Source organism: Macaca nemestrina, chromosome 11 (genome assembly GCF_043159975.1).
Source record: "Macaca nemestrina isolate mMacNem1 chromosome 11, mMacNem.hap1, whole genome shotgun sequence".
NCBI lineage: Eukaryota > Metazoa > Chordata > Mammalia > Primates > Cercopithecidae > Macaca > Macaca nemestrina.
In genome coordinates this window covers 61,135,863-61,160,481 of record NC_092135.1, presented here as the reverse complement: position 1 = coordinate 61,160,481, position 24,619 = coordinate 61,135,863, and the positions used below count along the sequence as shown (strand labels likewise).

The window sequence follows — 24,619 nt, the reverse complement described above, 5'->3', positions numbered from 1 at the left end:
TCTTGACTTCAGCCACACTTTGTAAGACAGTTTCTGAAACTCCACGGTCTCCAGCTAGCTCCTGGAGAATAACATAGAGACTACGTTGAATCTATCATCACCCTCCAGTAATAAACAGAATAATCAAAATAACATTTACTGAATTCCTACTAAATCTCAGACACATTTTCCTTTTTTTTTTATAACCCTCAATTACTCTGTTAAAGTAAGTTATTTTAGCTACTTTCAGAGAGGAAAAATAAAAGGACACAGAGAATAATGGTGGCGTGAAGATTTGAACATAGCACTGTTTCATTCAAGGGCTACAATGATTCCAACTCAAGTAGTTGTCTCTGAAATGCCACTCAAGAGTCTGTACTGATTCTATGGCTTGAAGTTACCACAGAACCCATGGAATCACAAGAATAGGGGTAAAGCATTGTGAGGTGGGTCACAATTCCAAAGTTTCTGTTTCAGCCTAGCAGTAATAATCAAACAAATGAGTGAAAACATCTCTATATAAATTCTATTACTTATTGCTCTGTGAATTCTCATCATCCACAGCAGACCTTCCCAACTACAGTGCCTGGCAATTCCTCAGATGAAACAGATGTGGTGAGATGAACAGGATTTGAATATCTGACTTCTTGAGATGGTGTGGCCAGTCCCTGGCCCAAGCTGCTTGTCTGCCCTCCTCTCAACCACCACAACATGGTTGTGAGCATTGGAATCCTTTACATATCAAAAATATTTTTCACCTAACTTGTCCAGTCCTGTCTTCTGCCATTCTTGGCACAACAATATTAAGCTACTGGCATTTCTAAAACATACTATGGTCTTCTAAATCTCCGTGTCCTTAATCAAGCTGTGATGTTAGCACCCTACCCACCTTCATATTAACACAGCTTGCTATGTCAGGTCTCGGATCAAAGGCAATTGTCTCTGTGATTTATTCAATAAACCCCTAGATAAACCAGAGCAATCCTTTGAGGGTCCCATACATGTTGTGTATACCATTATAAAAGTAATAATTACTCAAATTAAAATGATTCAATTTTATATTTCATTAGTATCTTCATATTATACTCAACTCATTCTGGACAGGAACAATATCTTCCCTACCTAAACTGGTGACTAGATCAGACTAGAAACTCAATAAAATTTGTTTAATTAATACTTAATAACTGATATAAAAACAAGACCACAGGTTCCCTTTTCTTTTCAGATATTTTGGCAATGAAACCCCATTATATATGCCATCTACCTAATAAGTAATCATACCTTAATAAGAATGATAACATACCTTCCCAGGAATATGCACTGCTATGTAAATAAAGTGTTCACCATAGTTTCAAGATCCCATTTGATAAGAAAATTAAAGAAACAAACTTATTAAGGAATCAATCATTCTTTTAAAAATGTTTGAAAAAATCCTGTACTCTTTTAAAAATTATATTGATTATTCTTCCTTTCATGATATATTGTGTCAGTGTTTTATAATTTAAACACTTAGAGTTAAGTGACAACATGAATATAAGGTAAAAGAACATAAATTTTTCTACTTTATATTTAACCGTAGAACCTTCCAAAAGGAAATACCAAAGCACTAAGCCATTTTCAATTAAGTGCCATCAAAGGGGCTTTTGTATAATCCTTTCAGTTAGGGCTTTCAAATTCATATTCAGGAAATTCTGATACTGCCTTATTTTTAAGCAACTTAAACTTGAATTATTTTGAAAAATATAATCACAAGGAAACATTAAGAATATGCCTAAAATTATTACCATTCAGGGAATAGATCAGATACGTAGATATCTAATGTACACATTTACTTAAAATGTCTTGGGAAACAGCACTTTAGAAATTATATTTCTATGGTTAATTGTACAGCACTTACTTACATTGCATGCAAACTTTTTCTTCTGTCACTTCTCAAAGATACCTAAGGGTCTAGCAATATAAAATGAATCCCATAAAATTCAGAGAAGAACTTTTATACTGAAGGCTTATAAAAGTCTAGACATGTTGTTTAGTGAAAATGATTTGTGTGGAATTAGAAAATAAGCACTGGGAGCCACACAGGGGTCACCAGGAAAACTTTATCAAAGTTATCTCATTTTGCTTTGCCTTGAACAGTGATGGGATAAATATCCTTGTAATGCTATTCCTTTCTTGCTCATAATTTCTTTTGAAAAATATTTAGAATTTTGGGTGAAAACATATACAAAATTCAAGGGTTTTGATCTATGTTCCCAAATTATTCTTCAGAAACTTTTCATACATTTTGTATATCCTCAATGGTATATGGCCATTTGTTTTATCTATTCTGATCAAAATTATGTGTTATTTTTAAAGAATATTTACCTCTTGATCACTGAAAAATATATCTTATTTAATTCACATTTTTGATTTGTGATGAAGCTTATTATGTTGACTGGTTATTTGTATCTGTGCAATGGTACATATGTGATTATCTGAAAATTTTCTCAACGTGGAAAAACTGAATGCTTACCTCTCGTGAATTTCAAAGGCTTTGTATATAGTACATGTGTTAACTTTTGCCTTTAGTGTATTTTTCAAATTCATTTTTTCACCTTATTTGATTTTCAATCTTATTTATATTGATTTTTGACATGCAAAATTTAAAGATTTTAACGTAATCAAAAATCAACATTTTTAAAAATATAGTTTCTGGGTTTCATTTCCTGCTTAGAAAGATTTTTCGCACATTGAGATAATGTTAATGTTCACCTATATTTTCCTGGAGTGTGTTTGGCCCATTCTAATGTGGATAATGGTGTGTGTGATTATATTCTTATATAGATGCATGCCTTAGTATTGAGCATAAACAAGCCCATGCTACTGCTTTCCAATTACATGAGGTATTTTTGTTTTGATTTGTTTTGTTTTTTTGACAGAGTCTCTCTCTGTTGCCCAGACTGGAGTGCAGTGGCGCCATCTTGGCTCACTGCAAGCTCTGCCTCCCGGGTTCACGACATTCTCCTGCCTCAGCCTCCCGAGTAGCTGGGACTACAGGCGCCCACCACCATACCCGGCTAATTTTTTTGTATTTTTAGTAGAGACGGGGTTTCACCGTATTAGCCAGGATGGTCTCGATCTCCTGACCTCATGATCCACTCTCCTTGGCCTCCCAAAGTGCTGGGATTACAGGCATGAGCCACTGCGCCCGGCCTACATGAAGTTTTATGCCTATGGATGTATAAAGTTACTTTCAGTCGAGAGATGCATGGTCTTCATATTTCTGTCACCCCCAAATTCATATGTTGAAATCCTAACCCCCTATGTGATGCTATTAGGACAATGGGCCTTTGGGGGGTGATCAGGTCATGAGGGTGGAGCCCTCATAAATGGGATTAGTTATAAAAGAGACCCCAGAGAGATCCCTCATCCCTTCTGCCATGTGAGGACACAGCTAGAAGATAGCTATCTTCAAACCAGGAAGACAGCTCTTACCAGACGCTGAGTCTGCCAGTGATTGATCTTCAACTTCCCAGTCTCCAAAGTAGTGAGAAATACATTTCTGTTGTTTATACGACCCAGTCTATGGTATTTTGTTATAGCAGACTGAAAAGACAAAGACAACACTTTTTCTAATTTTATGATTCTGCATAGTAACATTATTGCCACCAGCATAAACCTTCATAAATTACTAAGGGCATTGGAGGTTAGTTCTGACCGAATTTGGGGTTTTGTAAAAGTTCCTTTCTTTGGGCCATCTCTTCCATGATGAGGGCGTAATAACTTAAAGGCATACAGTGCTTCTGTTACAGATTATGAAAAACAACTTAAAATAATGGGAGTTTTGACAGAAAGGCAAGTGAGTTTTTTGCCGTTGCTCCTGTAGATGAAAGCAGACAAAACTGCCACCAGAATGCTGCTTAGAAAGCTTTTAGTCTCGGAAAGAATTGTTTTCCTCTGTGCTACCATGTCAGTTCTGGTAGTCTTATCTTATTTTGTCTCATGATTTTTTCCCTTTTGATGTTCACCTTACCTCTATTTGCTCTCATGATTATTTTACTTGAATCATAGACACAGGGACTATGGGGAAAATGACAGGTCATTGTATTCAGACCTCTGTACCTAGTGCATGTTATTGCCAGACACTTATATTATTCCCTTTAGAATTATATTTAATCTCTTTCTGAATGTCTTATTGATGTTTTCTCAATGACCTCTTCGGGTGGCTATTCCATTGTTAAATTGCTCTTGCCTTTAGGACACTTTCTCTTATGAGAAATTTAAACATGCCCTTCTTATTTCTTGTAAAACATTCTAAGTCAACCACAAACGATTCTTCACTTTACTGTATATTCTTTCTTTCTTCTCCACTAAAATACCATATGTCATGGGAGGCAAGCTCTCCATTCAACATGTAGGCCATTCAGAAGAAACCTAACAGATTCATGCCATTTCCCACATCTACAAAACGAACATTTAAATGCTCTTTAAAATTCCTCTCAGCACTAATGTTTTGTGATCCTATGATTTCTACATTTGGTTGTAAAATGATTTCTAAGTCTGTCTGTGTTGCAATTTGTTATGCCTGTGAAACTTTAAGTATTGTGTACTTAAATCTATTATTTTTAACTTCCAATAATCAAAAACTATAAATTATATCATGTAGAATTATAAATGCCTAATTTTACTGAGTACTTATTATGTACTAGTTTACTATTGGATATTTATATATTTTAGATTTTTCCTCTAATGATACTTTATTTTATTAGAGTTAAATATACATACACACGTGTGTATATATACATATGTTATATACAATTAATATAATTTAAATTTATTCTATTGGAAACATTACATTCAATACATTCTTGTTTTATATTTCATTCTCTTAAGTCATCATATCTTTTTTGTTTCTTTTTTATGGAGAATTTCTGAGGACACTTGTCCCATTAAGATACTTTACAGAACTCTTATTATATTTCATATTACACTATTTTCCAATATTGTCCCCTTTATTTATGACTACTAAGAATATCTGTTGACACAGGTTGATGGAAGAGAATAGAGAACCCAGAAATATAGCCATGTATCTAGAGCCAACTGATCTATGACAAAGCTGACAAAAACATACACTAGGGAAAGAACATCTAAAAATGTGCTCTCCCTTTTTTTTTTTTTTTTTAATCATAGTCAGCTCATTGACTGGCAACATCAGCTATGCCAGTCTTCTTCAGAGTTGGATGCACACAGGGGAACATCTAAAGTGGAGGGAGAAAATAACATCAAGAATGAAACCAAGCTTTTCAGATAGTTAAAACTTGGATTGACATTGGCTTCTGTACTGAGCCATGAGAGAATGAAACAGTCTCTCAGAAGAATAGAAATCCACAGCAAGTAGTTAATCATGACACCTTCACTCCTGCATTTGCTTTCAACATTTTGTGACACATTGCAGCTTTCCTGTGCCTGATTAAGCTGGTCTGGCTTATACACCAATGGACATTTTCCCGAAAAAGGTTTCTTCAACTAAACCATAGTGTAAGACAGAATTTAACTTTGTAACCTCAAACGCTTACCTACAACATCTGTTGTATCTCTAAGTTCAGCGAATCCAGTGTCTTCACTCAGTCTTTCTACCCACACCTTAGTTGAAAGTCTCCTTACTTGTAATCTGGGTGCTTAGTAGATACTGTCCTAAATGGTCCTCCACCTTCAGTTTTACTCCTTTTGCAATCTACTAGCTACCCTAAGCACACTCTTCATTTGATACACATCATGTGATACACATGCCAGTCCCTCGTTTGACATCATTTATCTTAGTAGGCACAGGTTACTGTAATAAAATACTAGGGACTAGATGACTTATACAACAGAAATTGATTTTCTTACAGTTCTTGTATCTGGAAGTCTGAGATTAGTGTGTCAGCATGGTTGGGTTCTGGCGAGAGCTCTCTTCCTGGCTTTCTTTTTTTTTTTTTTTTGAGACGGAGTCTCGCTTTGTGTCACCCAGGCTGGAGTGCGGTGGCCGGATCTCAGCTCACTGCAAGCTCCGCCTCCCGGGTTCACGCCATTCTCCTGCCTCAGCCTCCCGAGTAGCTGGGACTACAGGCGCCCGCCACCTCGCCCGGCTAGTTTTTTGTATTTTTTAGTAGAGACGGGTTTTCACCGTGTTAGCCAGGATGGTCTCGATCTCCTGACCTCGTGATCCGCCCGTCTCGGCCTCCCAAAGTGCTGGGATTACAGGCGTGAGCCACCGCGCCCGGCCTCTTCCTGGCTTTCAGATCCAAATTCTCACTGTCCTCACAGGGCCTTTCCTTGGCACATGCACTTGGCGGGGGGGGGGGGGGGGGGGGGGGGGGGGGGGGGGAGGGAGAGAGAGAGAGAGAGAGAGAGAGAGATCTCATCCCCTTCTTATAAAGCCACCAATCCTATCAGATTAGGACTCCATCCTTATGACCTCATTTAATCTTAATTACCTCCTAAAAGCCCTGTCTCTAAATAGTCACACTGGATGGAGGACTCACCCCATGGGACTGAGGGAGCAGGTATAATTCAACCCATAGCATCATTCATCGGTTCTCTATCTTCCATCTTGTTAGATGCTGGGATCCTGGTCATGGTATCTAAGGCTCTCCATGATCCCATACCAGCCTGTCTCTCCTGATTCAGCTCAAATTGTGCCTGAACCAGTATGTTGTGTTCCAGCCCTACTTAGCAGTTCCCCAGGGTACACCATGTTTTCTCTGGATTCTCTGCCTTGTTTGTCCTCTTATGCCCGTTTTGAATATTTTCTATTCATCCTTGTGAACAGGAAGTAGGCACATTTTCCTCCAAGAATCCTGCACTAATAATAATTTCCTTTTACTCTATTCCTTATCCCTCTACCTTACGTCTGTGTTAGAGGCCCTCCTTCTCTGATCTCTGTGTAGGTTAATATACTACATTATAATAATTTGTTGACTTGCCTGCCCCCCCCCGCCATTAGATTATAAACTCTTTGAGGGCAGTGCCCATGTTTTATTATTCTTACTACTATTTCTATTCTCAGTGGTTAATATTGGATGGCTAGATGTTAAACAAATTCTTCTTACTGAAAGATGTTTTAGTATCACCTGTAAACTGTATAAAATGATAAGCATGAATATCAATATGGCTGTTATAAACTACAAAGTCTCTTACTCTTGGTAAGTGTATTGAATAATGTCACTGCATTTTATTGGGCATGGGCATAGAGTGACTGGAAGGCAGACAGTAAGACACTGCTTAACTGTGCAGAAATGACGCCGAGGGCTGCAGGTCGGGGACAGGGCAGGGAGAAGAAACGTAAGTGCATCTGTTATCATTGAACAAAGCAAAGTAATGTATTTAGGAAGTTTTACCTAAACCACAGCTGAGTATCAACCACTAGGAGGCCTGGATTCCCCACAGTTGAATTTCTGTCCTTTGGTAGATAAGTACCTAATCACTGCCTTAACACTTACAACTACCAACACTTTCCCCTCTGTGGCCCGTGCAATCCGAGGCTATCCGGGCTTGCTTTGCACTGACCTCCCTGCAGAGTGAGTGTATATTAGTCTGTTCTCATGCTGCTAATAAAGACATACCAGAGACACGGTAATTTATAAAGGAAAGAGGTTTAATTGACTCAGTTCACATGGCTGAAGAGTCCTCAGGAAACTTACAATCATAGCGGAAAGGGAAGCAAACATGTCCTTCTTCACATGATGATAGAGAGGAGAAGAAATCAGAACCCAGCGAAGGGGGAAGACCCTTATAAGACCATCAGATCTCATGAGAACTCACTGTCATGAGAATAGGATGGGGGAAACAGTCCCCATGATTCAATTCTCTGCACCTGGTCCTTCCCACCATACATGGTGATTATGGTAACTATAACTGACAATGAAATTTGGGTGTGGGGATACAATCAAAACATAACACGGTGTAACACTGCTTCTCTGGATTGATTTGAATCCCATCACTCTAGGAAGGCTGCTACAATATTACAGTTACAATGCCTCAACTGAGAGGGTTGAAGAAACCGTAGCAGTTCCATATGCATAGGCTAAAGAATAAAGTACTCTTGCTAGCCCCGGATAGGGCACGTGGACAAGGCCTTCCCTTGCCAAATTTGCTGCTGTGTATGCTTTCCTGATTTTACTCTTAGGTCGGAGGAGGTGGATAGATAGTCCGGTGAAGGCTTAACAATTTTTGCTTTGTTTTGAATTCTCTCTTCCTGGGACTGGAGTTTGGGGAAAAGCCTGAATGAAGCAACCCCCTATAACATACACACACCTGCTAACCCCACTCCCCTGACCCATAGCTAAGAAAGACTGTATTTACCCATAGAATTACCCTGGCTCCTTCTTCTTAAATGACTGTATTATACAAGAACAACTCTTTCAAGGGTAGGTCAAAGGCCATCATTCACTCCCTTCTAGTTCTCTAGATGACAGTGTCATTTTCACTTTCCTCCTACATCAGGTATTTTTTTTTTGACAACTATCAACTTTTCCTAACAAAATATTGAAGCTATTGAGACAAATGTTTAGTTATTAGAAGTTATTTCCACAAAGAATCAGTTTTCTTGTAAGTAGTCAGTCATCTTTAGTGTTGTTAGGAAGATGAATATCAGGGTATGGCCAATGAATTACAAAAATGGTCAAGTTAAGAATAACTCCTTCATAATCATTCGTGAAGTGTTTTCAGAGTTCAATAATTTCCAGAATTTGTACCTAGTAGTGGATAAGGGAAGATAAAACACAGTAGTTGGATAATTCACTTACAAGATGTTTTTCACAGTACCTGCAAAATGTAGCTGTGGGTTCTTTCTTTAGGAAACATATGTTTCTGTGTTTTTGAAGTGATGACCTGTTTTGTGCTTCTCACATACCAGTAAGAGAAAATTCCCTTAGAATCGAAGAAATTTTAAACATGTCAAATAATACATGAAGTTGAGAATTCTCTAAGGCAGAGGAATTCAGGTTTTAAGAGGGTAGAGAAATAAGCAAAATGACCCAGACATAAAACTTACCCTAAGAAAGAAAATAGCTGGGAGTGGAAAACTGATTCTTCAGAGGACAAAGATGGGAAGATAATTGGTTCAGAAGAAACACTTCCACCTGAAGTAGAGAAAAAGCAGAATGATAACCCTCGTGGAACTATGAAGGAAGAGAACCAGTGCTGTCTTCATAATCATGGAGGCTGGGATGGCCCCCGTATTAGAGACTCTATTGTGGACATTAAAAAGGTAGAAGAAAAAGAAGTCATTGTTAACTTGGAAAGGAACTAAAATGTTTTCAGGCCAAAGAAAATTCAATACTCAGATTGAAACTATGAGGGAAAAAAAGATAATTGAAATACTAGAGTTAAAACAACAAAAAATAAAAACTTTTAGAGAAATTATTGAAAGAATAATATGTATTTCCCCAAATTATTGATTTACATTTCTATTTCTATTAAACCTGTGTATCATTTCAAAATAAGTGAAGTGATAGTCTTTCCCCTTTCTATGTACCAGTCTATAAGTATGTATTGAATACTTACACATATCAAATGTGATGCCTACAGAGACCATTCAATGCTATTTAAAATGGTTAAACAGCTAAGCTCTGGAGCAATTAGAGTTGGAGCGAGAGATGTCCATGTGCTTACATGTATTATACTGGGAATGGAATGGTATTTATGTAATTCTGTGAACAGTTTATATTTGGACTACATCTGGATTTTTTGTCTTTCTTTCCAAAAGCAAGAAGAATAACTCTCCAGTACAGCAAATTATGGACTGGGAGGAATAAACAGAGATAACAGCATTAAAATAAAAAGGCGATTCTTGGAGAAATTAGATGTCATCAAATGCCATTAAAAGACTATGTACTTAAAGTTGAAGCATGACAGCTTCTACACTAGTTTAATAGCATTATGCAAAGAAACCATCCCAAGATGCCCCCCAAAAACGCTTTGGACAGAGAACATGGATATTTGGAAGAGAATCATTAGAATCTGAAGGTTTCAGGAGAAAAGTACAGATCAGTCTCTCAAGTAACATATTCCCTAGTCCTATCTGTATGGAGACTTGCTTCTCTTTTTCTAATTTTTGATTTTTACAGGTACATAGTAGTATATATATTTATGAGGTACATGAGATGTTTTGATACAGACATGCTATATGTAATCACATCAGGAAAGATAGGGTATTCACCCGCAAGCATTTATTCTTGTTACAAACAATCCAATTAGACTTTTTAAGTTATTTTAAAATGTACAATTAAATGATTATTGACTATAGTCACCCTGTAAAAATATGTATATATAATGCTTCACAAATTTGCATGTCATCCTTTCACACGGCTATGCTAATATTCTCGGAATTGTTCCAATTTTAGTATATATGTTGCCAAAGCAGCGCTGTATAAAGACTTTCTTAGAAAGAATCAATTCCCTGTGAGGACAAATTTAAAGCAAAATAAAATACTGTCATGCCATTCAGGAGATGGTAAGAGTTTCTCTGACCTTCAGAAATCTATTGAACTTGCCTTGAAACTCATGTTAATTTCAGAGCCAATGGATGTCCAAACTCTACAGAGGAGATGATGTTGGTAACCTGTCCATATTCCCTAACCCAAATTTCAGCCTCAAGCACCTGCATATATTTACCTTATTTCTTGGGGTCAGAGGTGCCAAAGAATCTCCTCTGTGAATAGCCCTCAAACAATGACCCACGAGAATTATATATACATACCCCAGTTCCTCAGAAAATACTTCTGAGGAGTGTGTTTTACAAGGACTCCCCTTCCCTGACATGATGAAGTCCACATCCACAGTGGTAAATGGCTTAATAATGAATGTCTTTGACTATCTTCTCTTCCTTGTCTCAGTTCCTCCCTGGCCTAGTGGTGGTTTTTTTTCTCCTTCTGAATAAACAATTTGCACTATAGGCTGGGTCAGGTGGCGCATGCCTATAATCCCAGCACTCTGGGAGGCCGAGCTGGGTGGATTACCTGAGGTCAGAAGTTCGAGACCATCCTGCCCAACATGGCGAAATCCCAGCTCTACTAAAAATGCAAAACTTAGCTGGGCGTGGTGATGCATGCCTGTAATCTCAGCTACTTGCAAGGCTGAGGCAGGAGAATCACTTGAACCTGGGAGATGGAGGTTGCTGTGAGCCAAGATTGCGCCACTACACTCCAGCCTGGGCAACAGAGCAAGACTCTTACTCAAACAACAACAACAACAGCAACAACAACCAACTTGCACTACAGTTGTTGTCTCAATGTCTGCTTCTGGGAACACATAAACTATGGCACCCTCCCTGAGATTTGTATGTATTCCCTTGGTGATTACATGTTTATAGGCCATGCATCCTCATAAGCTAACTCAGTTCCTCATCAGAGGAACTCAACTGCATCTTCAGATTCAAAAATAAGTATTCACTTCCACAACTTTTATGAATTCTAAACGCTTTATTGAAAATTTGGAGAGGTCAGGCCTGGTGGCTTACACCTGTAATCCCAGCACTTTGGGAGGGCTAGGTGGGAGGAGCACTTGAGCGCAGGAGTTTGAGACCAACCTGGGCAGCATGGTGGAATCCCATCCTTACAAAAAATTAAAAAAAAAAAATTGGCTGGATGTGGTGGCCCACGCCTGTAGTCCCTGCTACTCTACATGCTTAGGTGTGAGGATCACTTGAGTTCAGGAGGTTGAGGTTTCAGTGAGCTGAGATCACTCCAGAAAGAAAATTTGGAAGGCTCTCTGGAAGCAGTCATTTTGTACAATGTGTAGCTACTCTTCTTCTTCCCTTCCTCTTCCTCAGTCTTTCTTTTGCAGGCTACTTGCGGGAATTCCCATTCTTTTTATTTCTAGACAGCAATTTCTTTCTTTCATAGTTTAGGGCCAACCAGCCAGGGTCTGGAAGTCCCATATACTACTCCAAAAATTTTGTACTGTTTTCTCAAAGATACCTGTATCCCTTAGAGGAATTCTGGAGTCAACAGTTGAAATAGTAACATTTTATACACTTTATTATGGTCAAAACTTCCCTGTATGGTCATCCATTCCTCTTTTTTTTTTTTTTTTTTCCCTGAGACAGGGTCTTGCTTAGTCACCCAGACTGGAGTACAGTAGTGTGATCATTGCTTACTGCAGTCTCTAACTCAAGAGCTCAAGCAATCTGATTCCTATATTTTAAAACTATTATTAATTATTCTTACAGAATAAGAATAAAACAGTTACTCTCAAGGTTTTGTATACAGTAAACTGAATAGATTCTTTTTTCTCCGTATTCAATCATTCTCAACTCTTCTTTTTGTCATCTTGGTAAACTGAGCTAAATAAATTTTCCTAGTATAGTTATGAATAACTATATGGATATAGTAGAATGGTGGAATGGGTCCACCAAACTTGACCAGAGGTGGAACTAAGTTTTACCGGGCTCGGAGTTATACAATTTGGTGTGTGCTCTTAGGAAATGAAATATAAGAAAAGGTAGATGAGTCTTGGAAAGTCCAGAACCGAGAAATTCAACTCTAATTAGCTTCACAATAAATCTGCTTTAGTACCTGGCTCTCTGACAAGAATACACCATGTTTTAAAATCATCCCTTCTAAAGCAAGAAGGGATATGTAGAACATTGTAGGAATATAGCAAGTCTTAAAACCACTCCTTCTAAAACAACTAGAATACTGAGTACTTACAGTCTTCCAGGCATTGTTGTAAGCAGTTTGCTAAGATTACTTTATTTAATTTATTTTAATCCAAAATATACAGATAAGGATATTATAGAACAAAGAAGTTAAAAAACTTGATTAAGGCTGCACAAGCTACAGTTTGGACAGTGGTAGTGGCTCTAAAGCCAGCACACATAACCTATACAGGTGTACCTTGTTTTATTGCACTTTGCTTTATTGCACTTTACAGATAATGCTTTTTTGTTGTTGTTGTTAACAAATTGAAGGTTTGTGGAAGCCTTCAGAAATTCTATTGGCACCATTTTTCCAAAATCATGTGTTCACTTCATGTCTCTGTGTCATATTTCAGTAATCCTCACAATATTTCAAAATTTCTAATTACCATTGTATCTATTACGGTGATCCGTGATCAGTGATATTTGATGTTAATACTGTCATTATTTTGGGGCACCAAAAATGGTGCTCATATAAGTTCACAAACTTAATTAAGAAATGTTGTATGTGTTCTGACTGCTCCACCAGCTGGCCATTCTCCAGTCTCTTTCCTTATTCTCAGGCCACCCTATTCCCTGAGACATGACAACATTGAAATCAGGTCAATTAATAACCCTACGAAAGCCTCTAAGAATTCAAGTGAAGGAAGAGTTTCATGTTTTTCACTGTAACTCAAAAGCTAACAATGATTAAGCCTGGGCGCGATGGCTCAGGCCTATAATCTTGGGACTTTGGGAAGCTGAGGCAGGCAGATCCCTTGAGGTCAGGAGTTTGAGACTAGCCTGGCCAACATGGCAAAACCCTTTCTCTACTAAAAAATACAAAAATTAGCCGGATGTGGTAGCTCAAGCCTGCAGTCCCATCTACTTGGGAGGTTGAGGCATGAGAATCACTGGAACCAGGAAGGCAGAGGTTGCCATGAGCCGAGATTAGACCACTGCATTCCAGCCTGGGCAACTGAGTGAGATTTTGTCTCCAAAAATAAAAAATAAAATAATAATTAAGATTAGTGAGGAAGGTATGTAGAAATCTGAGAGAGGCAAAAAGCTAGGCCTCTTGTGCCAAACAGCTGAGTCATTAATGCCAAGAAAAAGTTCTTGAAAAAAACAAAAGTGCTGTTCTCTTCTAGTGAACACACAATTAAGAAAACAAACAGCCTTATTGCTGATATAAAGAAAGTTTGAGTGGTCTAGGAAGAAGACTAAACCAGCCACAACATTCCCTTAAGTCAGAGCCTAATCCAGAGAAAGGTCCTAACTCTACAATTCTATGATGGCTAAGAGAGGTAAAGAAGATTCAGAAGAACAATTTGAAGACAGCAGAGGTTTGTTCATGAGGTTTATGGTAGTAAGCCATCTTCATAACATAAAAGTGCAAGGTGAAGCAGCAAATGTGAAGTAGAAGCTACACCAGGTTACCCAGAATATCTAGCTAAGATTATTGATGAAGGGGGCTCTACTAAACAACAGATTTTCAATGTAGACAAAACAGCTTTCTATTGGAAGAAGATGCCATCTAGGACTTTCATAGCTAGAGAGGATAAGTCAGTGTCTGAGCTTCAAAGCTTCAAAAGCCAGGATGACTGTCTTGTTAGGGGCTAATGCAGCTGATGACTTTAAGCTGAAATGAATGCTCATTTATTACTCCAAAACCCTAGAGCCCTTATGATATAGTTAGGCTGTATCCCCATCCAAATCTCATCTTGAATTCCCACACATTGTAGGAGAGACCCAGTGGGAGGTAACTGAATCATGGGGGCAGGTCTTTCCCATGCTGTTCTCGTGATAGTGAATAAGTCTCATGAGAGGTGACGGTTTTAAAAAGCGGAGTTTCCCTGCACAAGTTCTCTTCTCTTGTCTGCCACAACATGAGACATGCCTTTCACCTTCCACCATGATTGTGAGGCCTCCTCAGCCACGTGGAACTGTAAGTCCATTAAACCTCTTTCTTTTATAAATGGCCCAGTCTCAGATATGTCTTTATCAGCAGCATGAGAATAGACTAATACACCTTAGTAAGTATGCTAAATTGACTCTGCCCATGCTCTATAAGTGAAACAAAAAGCCTGGATGACAGCATATCTGTTGTAAGCATGGTTTATTGAATATTTTAAGCCCATTGTTGAGAACTATCACTCAGAAAAAAATTTCTTTCAAATATTACTGCTCCTTGACAATGCACCTAGTCACCCAAGAGCTCTAATGGTGATGTACAGGATTAATGTTGTTTTCATGCCTGCCAACACAACATCTATTCTGTATCCCATGGATCAAGGAGTCATTTTGACTTCTGAGTTTTATTATTTAAGAAATACATTTTGCAAGTCTATAGCTGCCATAGATAGTGATTCCTATGATGGACCTGGGGAAAGTAAGTTAAAAGCCTTCTAAAGTATTCACTGTTCTAGGTAATAATATTTATGATTCATGAGAGATGGTCAGGATGTCAACATTAACAGCAGTTTGGAAGAGTTTGATTCCAACACTACTGGATGAGTTTGAGGGATTCGAGACTTCAATGGGAAAAGTAGCTGCAGATATGGTGGAAACAGGAACAGAATTGGAATCAGAAGAGGAACACATCTTCAGAGATGTGACCGAATTGCTGCAATCTCATGATAAAACTGATGAATGAAGAGTTGCTTCTTAAGAATGAGCACAAAAAGTGGTTTCCTCAAATGAAATATAATCCTAGTGAAAATGCTATGAACATTGCTGAAATGACAACAAAGAATGTGAAATTTTATATAAACTTAGTTGATATAGCAGGGGCAATGTTTAAGAGCATTGACTAATTTTGAAAGATGTTCTAGTGCCAGTACAATGCTATCAAACAACACTGCATGCTACAGAGAATTCTTCCATGAAAGGAAGAGTCCATCGATGTGTTACACTGCATTGTTATCTTATTTTAAGAAATTGCCACACCTTCCCTAATATTCAGCAACCAATGCCCTGCAGCCATCAGTCAAGGCAAGACCTTCTACCAGCAAAAAGACTCCAAGTTGCTGAGGGCTCAGATAACTGACAGCATTTTTTAGCAATAAAGTAACTCTTAATTAAAATATGTAACTTTTTTAGACATAATGTGATTGCATAGTTAATAGACTACAGTATAGTATAAACATAACTTTTATATGCAATGGGGAACTAAAAACTGTGCATGACTTGCTTTGTTGCAATATTTATTTTATTGCAGTGGTCCAGAACTGAACCAACATATCTTCAAGGTATGCTTGGATACACTATACTGCCTCTGAAAACTTTATCTTCTCAGTTCCTAAATAGTTCACTATCTCTAAAAAGGATATAAATCAAATATAAATCCATCATAAATAATAAAGCTCCACTTTCTACCTTAGTGTTCAACCCATATTACTTTGGAGGTAATCAGATCAGCCATATGCTCACACAGAGGGGCACCAAAGGCCCAGTGATCGCACCAGTTTTTTCTTCTGATTCTCTCCAAAATAAAATTAAAATGCATGTATGTCCCGTTAAGCTGAAATCATTTCTATTAGCTCAGGCCAGTTTTTCTGTGCAATGGAGTAATAGTACAATTACTACAGAGAAGTAGGTTCAAATAGAGAGTCTCTGAGGCAATTCAAATCCCTGTGTTAGTGAATTGGCTGAGGGCGGTGAGGTATAAATGCCTACTAGGACTGTAATAAATACCCTGTGGGATATTTTTCCAGTTTACAAATATCCATATCCCATTGTCCTTTGTCTGTTATGCTTGACCATAACCATCTTTCTATTCTAGCTGATTGAACCAAAATAGATTACTTTGCCTAAATTGAGCCAAGCAGATATTTCCAGGGAATTCATAATTGATACTAATCTATTTTTGTTCAGTTGGGAGCAACTGTCAACTTAGAAGTGTAGGGTAACTCACTACCATCTACTACATGAGACTCAGAGAAAGCCAATTCACAGAGGAAGAACCTGCCAAAGAAATTTTCTATTCGTGGAGTGTAGCTGTATATTTTCTACCTGGGTATATAGAATATATCTCTATAACATTTATAATGTTTGAGATTTTTCTGTTTATTTATGTCTTAATCTAGCTTTAGTTCATTTCTGTTCATTGCAACCCGCAGAGTCCTGCTTAATACAGAGATATAACCTAAAATTTACAATTATTTTATTAAAAAAACTTTTTATTAAGTTTATTCTCATTCAGAATTGCAACTAAAAACTGTTATGACACTTTTAGAATATAATCAACAAGAGCCAGAGTGCTCAGAGTCATCTGTGACTAGGGATATATCTCAGTGCAATGTGGCCAAGACTGGTAATTTCTAAAGGTGATGGTTACTTCAAAGTGTGTAGCATTAAATGTGTCTTTACCACACACTTTCATAATTCCATGTTCTCTTTTTAAAGGCTGTGGTCATCTTATTTTTAGTTTCTTCAAATCAATTAATATATTCCTGTTTTTCCTCTTCATAGAAACTTTTGATAATGAATCCATGCTTTATTAAAGCTTGAGGCTTTTTAAAAGTTCAATTTCACTGTGAAGTCAAGGTCTTAAAATTCCTTATGGGTAAATGCTTTTTGCTTTATTTTCATCTCATTTACTAGATTAGTTATAGTCTTAATATCAAACTTTCATTTGATATTTCATGTATTTGTGTGTGCATGCATGCCTTTCTGTATGCATGTATAATAGTAACTGTCTAAAATAAATGATGATACTGAAATCAAATGACAGGTGAATATCACCATTATTAACTAATTAAAGTAATTTCACTAGTTAATCAGGTGTAATCCATATATGTATACAGTTATTTGGGGGTTGAGGGTAATTTGAGTATTTTCCAAAGTACAGGATGTTTCCTCTACTAATAATGTCTATTTTGGTTGTCTACCTGAGTCTGTTAAATTTTTCTACTCATGAGAAATCTGTAGTTTTAGAAAAAGTTGATAAAAATATTGTAAAAGGAAAATGTCACTCATTTTTTAAGCAAATAGTGATATATTTTAGTTACAAAAATTGGAAAATGGGTTTATATTTCCTTTAAATATTATGTCTCATGAGTAGTTTAAAAGTTTTTTATTCTCATCCTTATACCTTCAAAAAAGACAAGAAAATAAAATTACACAAAACAAAACACATATTTGATTCTTCCAGGAAGAGCTAATGGCATTTCCATATCATTACAGTCCACATTGTTATTTCTTAAACAGCAGATATTTAAATTTGGAGATATACTTATTATTAAAAGTCCCATAATGTAATAGAAACAGTAGGAATCCTCAAGTCACATCTCTTTACATCTCTAATACATAAGTAGTGTGTCTCACATGACATTATTAAGATAAAACAGGGAAAATGAAATTTTATGATAACTGATTGCAATTTTCTTGTAGCAAGCTGAGCTGGGAGAACCTTATGTAGAAATTAGAACTACAGTTAAAGCTTAAAGAGGATGCAGGATACAGTAACCAGTACACAGTAAATACCTTAGTTCTGGGGCACGACTTTTTACTGATTTTAATTTTTTTGTGAAACAGATTGTATTAGTCCATTCTCATGCTGCTGTAAGGAAATACCTGAGACTGGATAATTTATAAAGGGAAGAGGTTTAACTGACTCGCAACTCTGAATGGTTGGGGAGGTCTCAGGAAACTTACAATTGTGATGGAAGAGTAAGCAAATACATCCTTCTTCACATGACAGTGGGAGAAAGAAGGTCCAAGCAAAGGAAGAAAAGCCCCTTATAAAAGAATCAGATCTCATGAGAACTCACTCACTATGATGAGAATGGCATGAGGTTAAATGCCCCCATGATTAAATTACCTTCCACTGGGTCCCTCCCAGGACACGTTGGGACTATGGGGGAACTACAATTCAAGATGAGATTTGGGTGGGGACACAGCCAAACCATATCATAGACCATACATAAAAAGTACATAAAACATATAGGTACAATTTGCTTGTCTTTATTTTGTCACATATACATTCACCCTGGAATAATATGTGTTTACCTTTTATTTTTGAACTTAACAGACATGAAAAGTACTGTCTATATCTTTTGATGAATTACTGTTTTTCATTGAACATTATGGCTTTATTTTTAAAAAGATTTATCCATTTGTAAGTCCTCATGTCATTCATTTTCACTTCAAATGATAATCTAATTTTTAACACATATTTTTAATCCATTCTACTCTTGGTAAACATCTAGATTGTTTCCAGGTTTAAAAATGTGTTTGTTTTTGGTATGACTATATTGTTGTGAACATTCTTATATTTGTTTGTCTCTCTCTCTCTCATTCGCTCTTTCTGTGTGTGTGTGTATGTATAAAATATGTTGCTCTAAGCTATATATTTAGAATTAAAATTGCTGAGTCAAAGGATATGTGCACATTTGAATTTACTAGCTAATTCATGCCAACTGTTTTACATTTTATGCTATTTAGTAGTTCCAGCCTTATGTGAGAGATTCCCTACTCTAAATAAGTCAACCTTAATATTTACTGAGGTTGTAATTGTTATCAACCTAATGAGTGAGAGGATTATATATATCATATTGTTACGAGTTTAATTTGCCTCTCTCTGATTACTAAGGAGGTTGAATAATTTTTTAATACATTGGCATGCTATTTATCTTTTTAAAAATGTTTGTTTACAACTTTTGCTCAATTTTCCTATGAGTTTATTATTAACTTGGAGGAATTCTTTATATATGACAAATGCTAATTCTGTGTCTCTTGTTTTGCAGTTACTCTCTCGCAGTACTAATTATACTTTGCATTTTTCTTCTTATGGTGTCATTTAATGGATATAAAATATAAGTTTTAGTAAGGTTAATTTTACATTTCCTTTATATTTTGAGCTTTAGTGTTTTATTTAAAAAATACTTTCTAACCAAATAATAGTTTTCTCTGAAATACAAAAATTTTTGTTTTGGTAATGTATGTTTCTAATTCTTCTGTAATTGATTTTTTTGTGTAGGTTTAAAGTAGCGTTTTTTTGTTTTTTTTTTTAATGTATCTCTGTGTGGATAACCAATTATAACTATACCAATTATGCGATGGTCTACTTATTCCAACCTATCTGAATATCCTGGTCTCTCATTGCTCAAGTCTCCATGTACTTACAGGGCTCTTTTGGTGCTTACTTCCACTATTGCATTGGCCTACCTATTCATGTATCAATATAACACTGATTTAAACATGTTAACTTTATTCTTAACCTTGATACTTAATAGGAAAGTCCTCTATCTTGTATTTTTTAGTAGTAAATTGGATAGTCTTTCTCTTTAATCTTCTCTATATAATAGAATAAGTTAATTAACCTCCATTAGAAAAAAAAGCCTACAATTTGGTTGAAATTGCCTTCAATCTATAGACCAATTTGGGAAATATTCATATTTTTACAAAATTGATTCTATCTATGTACATGGTGTACTTCTGTGTTTGCTTTAGGTCTTTAATGTCTTTCAATAATATTTTCTAATTTTCTACATAATGTTCTTTCATTTCTTAAGATTTACATATAGTACCTTATTTTTTAAATGCTTTTATAATTTACTTTTAGATTAATAACACTTTCTGAGTCATTCTGTTACATAAATTTGAACTTTCATATATTTGTATATTGAACTTTCTAATATTTTTCACCTAAGAAAATTCTTTCTTAAATTCCAATAGTTTGTCTATAACAGGTCGTGTCTGTTCTTTACAGAAAATCATATCAGTTGAAATTATAGAAGTTTAGTTCCTTCTTTGTTGAGTCACTGAAAATAAGTTAGATTATGCTGAAGTAAATAATGACCTCAAGATAACAGCAACTTGGCCCAGTGTGGTGACTCAGGCCTGTAACCCAGCACTTTGGGAGGCCGAGGTGGGTGGATCACTTGAGGTTGGGAGTTTGAGACCAGTCTGACCAACATGGAGAAACACCGTCTCTACTAAAAATACAAAATTATCCAGGGGTGGTGGTGCATGCCTGTAATCCCAGCTATTTGGGAGGCTGAGGCAGAATTGCTTGAACCTAGGAGGCAGAGGTTGCGGTGAACCGAGATGGCACCATTGCACTCCAGCCTGAGCAACAAGAGTGAAATTCTGTCTCAAAATAAATAAATAAATACAATACAATATAATACAATAAAAATAAAAAGAGTAAAAATGTTGATTAACAACCACAAAATGGAAACAAATAAGAAAGCATGAAAAAAAAGAAGATTCTCTCCATCAAAAACATTTGGATAACAGTTGTTAATTGCTCTTACACTTTTCTTGATCAATTGGGAAGTTATACATTAACATTTTATTAATTTAGGATATTTAATCATGTGTGTTAAATTTAACAAAACCTACAATTAATAAAATCTTCATCATTCTCTCAAATAATGCTAGCATTTAAATGTTTTAAATCTGATCACCTGCTTTTTAATATGCTATTGTTGTATGGGATTTTTATTATTTCTTGATTTTATATCAACACCACAAAGTAGTTACTTTCATTATAGTTTTATAGAGTAAATATGTCTAGTTTAACATTTTCCTTCTCCAACTGCTTTGTTTTTTTTTTTTTTCTCAGACATTTCTTCCTGAAGGAAGTACATCCTTGAGAATTTCTTTTTTAATTTTTTTTTTTTTTTTTAGAGACAGGATCTTACTCTGTCACTCAGACTGGAGTACAGTGGTATAATTTTAGATCACAGAAGCTTAGAACTCCTGGGCTCAAGTGGTCCTACAGTCTCAGCCTCCTAAGCACCTGGGACTACAGGTGAGTGCCACAATGCCTGCCTAGTTTTTTTTAAGAAATATTTTTTATAATCGGGGGTCTCAATTTGTTACCCAGGCTAGTCTCTAAATCCTGGCTTCCAGCCATCCTCCTGCCTTAGTCTTCCAAAGGATTTTGTTTCATGAGAGTCTTTTACCTTTGCACAATCAATTTTCCTAATTAAAAAAAAAATCTGTATTTTTTCTTCTTTGAATATTCTTTCTGCTAAATATGTAATTCAATATTTCCAGTTATTTAGCTGATTGACAATATTTGAGCTTCTTTCTCTTTGTTGTTCTTGTTGAAAAACCAGTTGTCTGTGTAATTATTGTTTCTTTTCATCTAGTCTGTCCTGCATCTGGCTACTTTTAGAATCTTTCAATTTAATGATTTTCTCTTTAGCTTTGTCTGAATGTTCTTTTTAGTTATCTCATGATCTTCTTAACACAATAATTACATCTTATTTTTCCAGAAATTCTATTTGATATCTTTCCAAATCTGCCCAATGTCCATTTCATCACAGGAATAACTCTATATTTTATTTGTAAAAATATGTTAAATATTCTAATTTAATATTCTGTATCTGTTAGTTCACATGCCTTCAGTCTTTGTAAGTATGATTGTGAAATTTTTTTGTTTCTGCTTTCACTCTTTCTTGGTGGCTTCTTACCATATGTTGAAGGAACAGCTTCAGTTATGAAACTGTGTTTTTAAGACTTGAAATCTTATCCGTGGTAATTCTTTGAGAACTGGATTTAAAGATGGATTTTCCATAGGAGATTTGTATATGCCTATACTAGGAACGTGGAGAAATAATTAACTGAGGTATATTTTAAACTAAACATTTGCCTTGAGATTTTCAGGGGCCAAATAGGAATTTGAATTCCAGTTCCCAAACCCTGTGAGTATAGCGTTACAATTAGGAAATTTTTTTGGGAAACTGTTCTCCTCCTTAGCTTTTCTCCTAAGTTTACCCAGAATCAAAGCTAAAAAAGGCAAGTGTTCTTTAAAGTGGTAGGTTGTTTCTTAGGTCACTGACAGAAGGCTTCATACTTCTGGGGGTCCCATCTTTGTGAGGAGATTATCTTACCTCTAACTAGTTCTGGTCCTAGCTTTGCCCTGCTCTGTTTTCTCATAATGGCACCTTTGACCATGACAGGTCAGCAAATGCCTTCAAGGCAAAAAGCTTCAAGGCTTCCTTGCTACTGCGGACTGACTTTCTTGTGATTCCTTGCCTCTGAGGAAATCTCTTATTTTCCCCACTATCTCAGACATTCTTTTTTACCCAAAATTTTTTAGTGTTTTCTATTGGGAAAAGTTTCTTTGCACATTTAGAACTCTCTTTTTTTAGAAATTAAATTCTCTCTACAAAATTTAGGGTATTTGGGTACATCAGAAATTATAATTCTAAACACAAGCATGGCCCCTGGCACTATTACCTTTTGGTTCAAAATTGTGCTTTGGGCACTTATTAGTGGTATAATCTTGAGAAAGTTGCTTAACCACATCTGCTTCAGTTTCTTTATGGGGTTAATATTAATAATTGTGCCTAACTTATGGGGTTGTTAAAGTTATTAAGTGAGTTTAATAGTTAAAATGGTAACATACACATTGAATATCCTCAATGAGTGTTAGTAGTAGTACTGTTCTCAATGATAAAGTTGGGAAAAAACTGAATGTTGTTTCTTGTTAGGTCAGTTTCCATAGGCAGGAATTTTTGAGTTAGGAAAGTCAAACTTTGTGAAATGTGTGCTTGTAGGCTGAGTTATTGATGACAGGATCTTATGAGAGAAAAGCTGTATCTTGTCTTTTTTACTGTCTCAAATTGGAGGTTGTACACTTTGACTTTAAACTTGCTTCCCATAAAGGTCAAATCATTGACCTTGACGGCATTAAGTTCACAGTGCAAAGTTTGCCAAAGCTTTTCGATAAAGATCACCTGGATCCTTGAATAAAATGCTTTTTCTCAGTATCCTTCCCTGAAGGTTCTGATTCAAAAGGCCTATGTTGGGTCCTGGGAAACTTATTTTAATAAGTGACACAGGGGAATCTGGGAGCTACAAACATTGTGGCATCAAGTAACAGAATAAATGCAGCATGTATTCTGGTTTCACCTAAGATAAAAATGTCTCAGGGAAGTCACTTGCTTTTCATTGAATTTTATTTAATTATAAAATGGAGATAATTATTATGGACCTTTGTCATAAGCCAGTTAAGATGGGTATGAAACACCTCTGTACATTTTTGAGAAGCAACAACAAAGTCAATTGCAGCCAAATGATTTTCTAAGTTATAGTTTTGGCCCTCCTTTTGGAGTTTGCATTTTAGTTATATCGTATGAATGTATCCAGCTGAACCAATAACATTTTCTTGAATCCTCTTATACGATAGTACAAGTTCATCTTCCATAGTTTCCCTCACATTGTCTGAAACCTTCTTCTATCACTCCAGAGGTGATTTAAAAATAAACATCATTAGGAACTTTATTTAAAGTGTATTTGCCATAAGAAGACTGAGTTCACAAATAGAGTGCAGTCAGATCAGCTCAAATCTCATATAATATGGGTTGGTTGAATCCAATGTGACTAACAAGGGTTACCTTATTTCGTTTTGTAAGGGCAGCTTTGTGAAAATATAGGTTGATATTACTAGGTTTCTACATTCATAAAGCAGAAATATGTCATGCATATTAGAAAAAGTGTTTTAGCTATTAACATACTAACATAAAGATATACCTTTCTGCTTTCTATCATACATTCCTGATTGTACTTCACCAAGTTCTTATGAGTTGTTTTCACCATGGCTCCCTCACTTTATTAAAAATTTTAGGACCATGAGGTACGAGATATCTACATACTAAAATATATATTAATTCAAAAAAGCTCCCAAACCATAAGAAACGTTGCCATTTAGATACTTTCAGCCTGTTTAGTGAATGTTATGCATGTTACATTGAAAAGCTGGATAGGATGATGTGGTTCCTGCTCTTGTACTAATGTGATTTTGCTCACACAACTCCACTCCCCACCGACCTCACTGGAATAAAAAAGTATGAATTACTTTTAATGACAAGATTCTTCTTTCTTCCATATATTGAATCAGTTCTGATTATTGAGTGTAGCCCTATGGTTCATTTGTACCCAACATTGTGAGTTCTGAGGAAGGAGCAATTAGACGCTAACAATGGGATTTCAGAACATAATGGACAATATGCCAGGTATTTAGTTTCAGGATCTTCATTTCTA

At 36.1% G+C, this 24,619-nt stretch overlaps 1 long non-coding RNA gene and 1 other non-coding gene across 6 annotated transcripts in view; one reads left to right on the top strand and one right to left on the bottom strand.

Annotated features, from left to right (window-relative positions):
• The first annotated feature begins 464 nt into the window (after positions 1-464).
• LOC105483331 (uncharacterized) overlaps positions 465-24,619 on the top strand; it is a 64,105-nt gene continuing 39,950 nt past the window's right edge. For 4 of the 5 annotated variants that reach the window (XR_011609574.1, XR_011609573.1, XR_011609571.1 and 1 more), the window contains exons 1-2: positions 16,522-16,634; positions 21,254-21,377. This is a non-coding gene — a long non-coding RNA (uncharacterized lncRNA). Of the gene's footprint in view, positions 595-16,521; positions 16,635-21,253; positions 21,378-24,619 lie in introns of those variants that run through there. The other variant, XR_011609570.1, reaches the window with a different exon arrangement.
• LOC112426975 (U6 spliceosomal RNA) lies at positions 10,262-10,363 on the bottom strand. Its single transcript, XR_003018382.2, has one exon. It is a non-coding gene; the product is annotated as a U6 spliceosomal RNA (small nuclear RNA).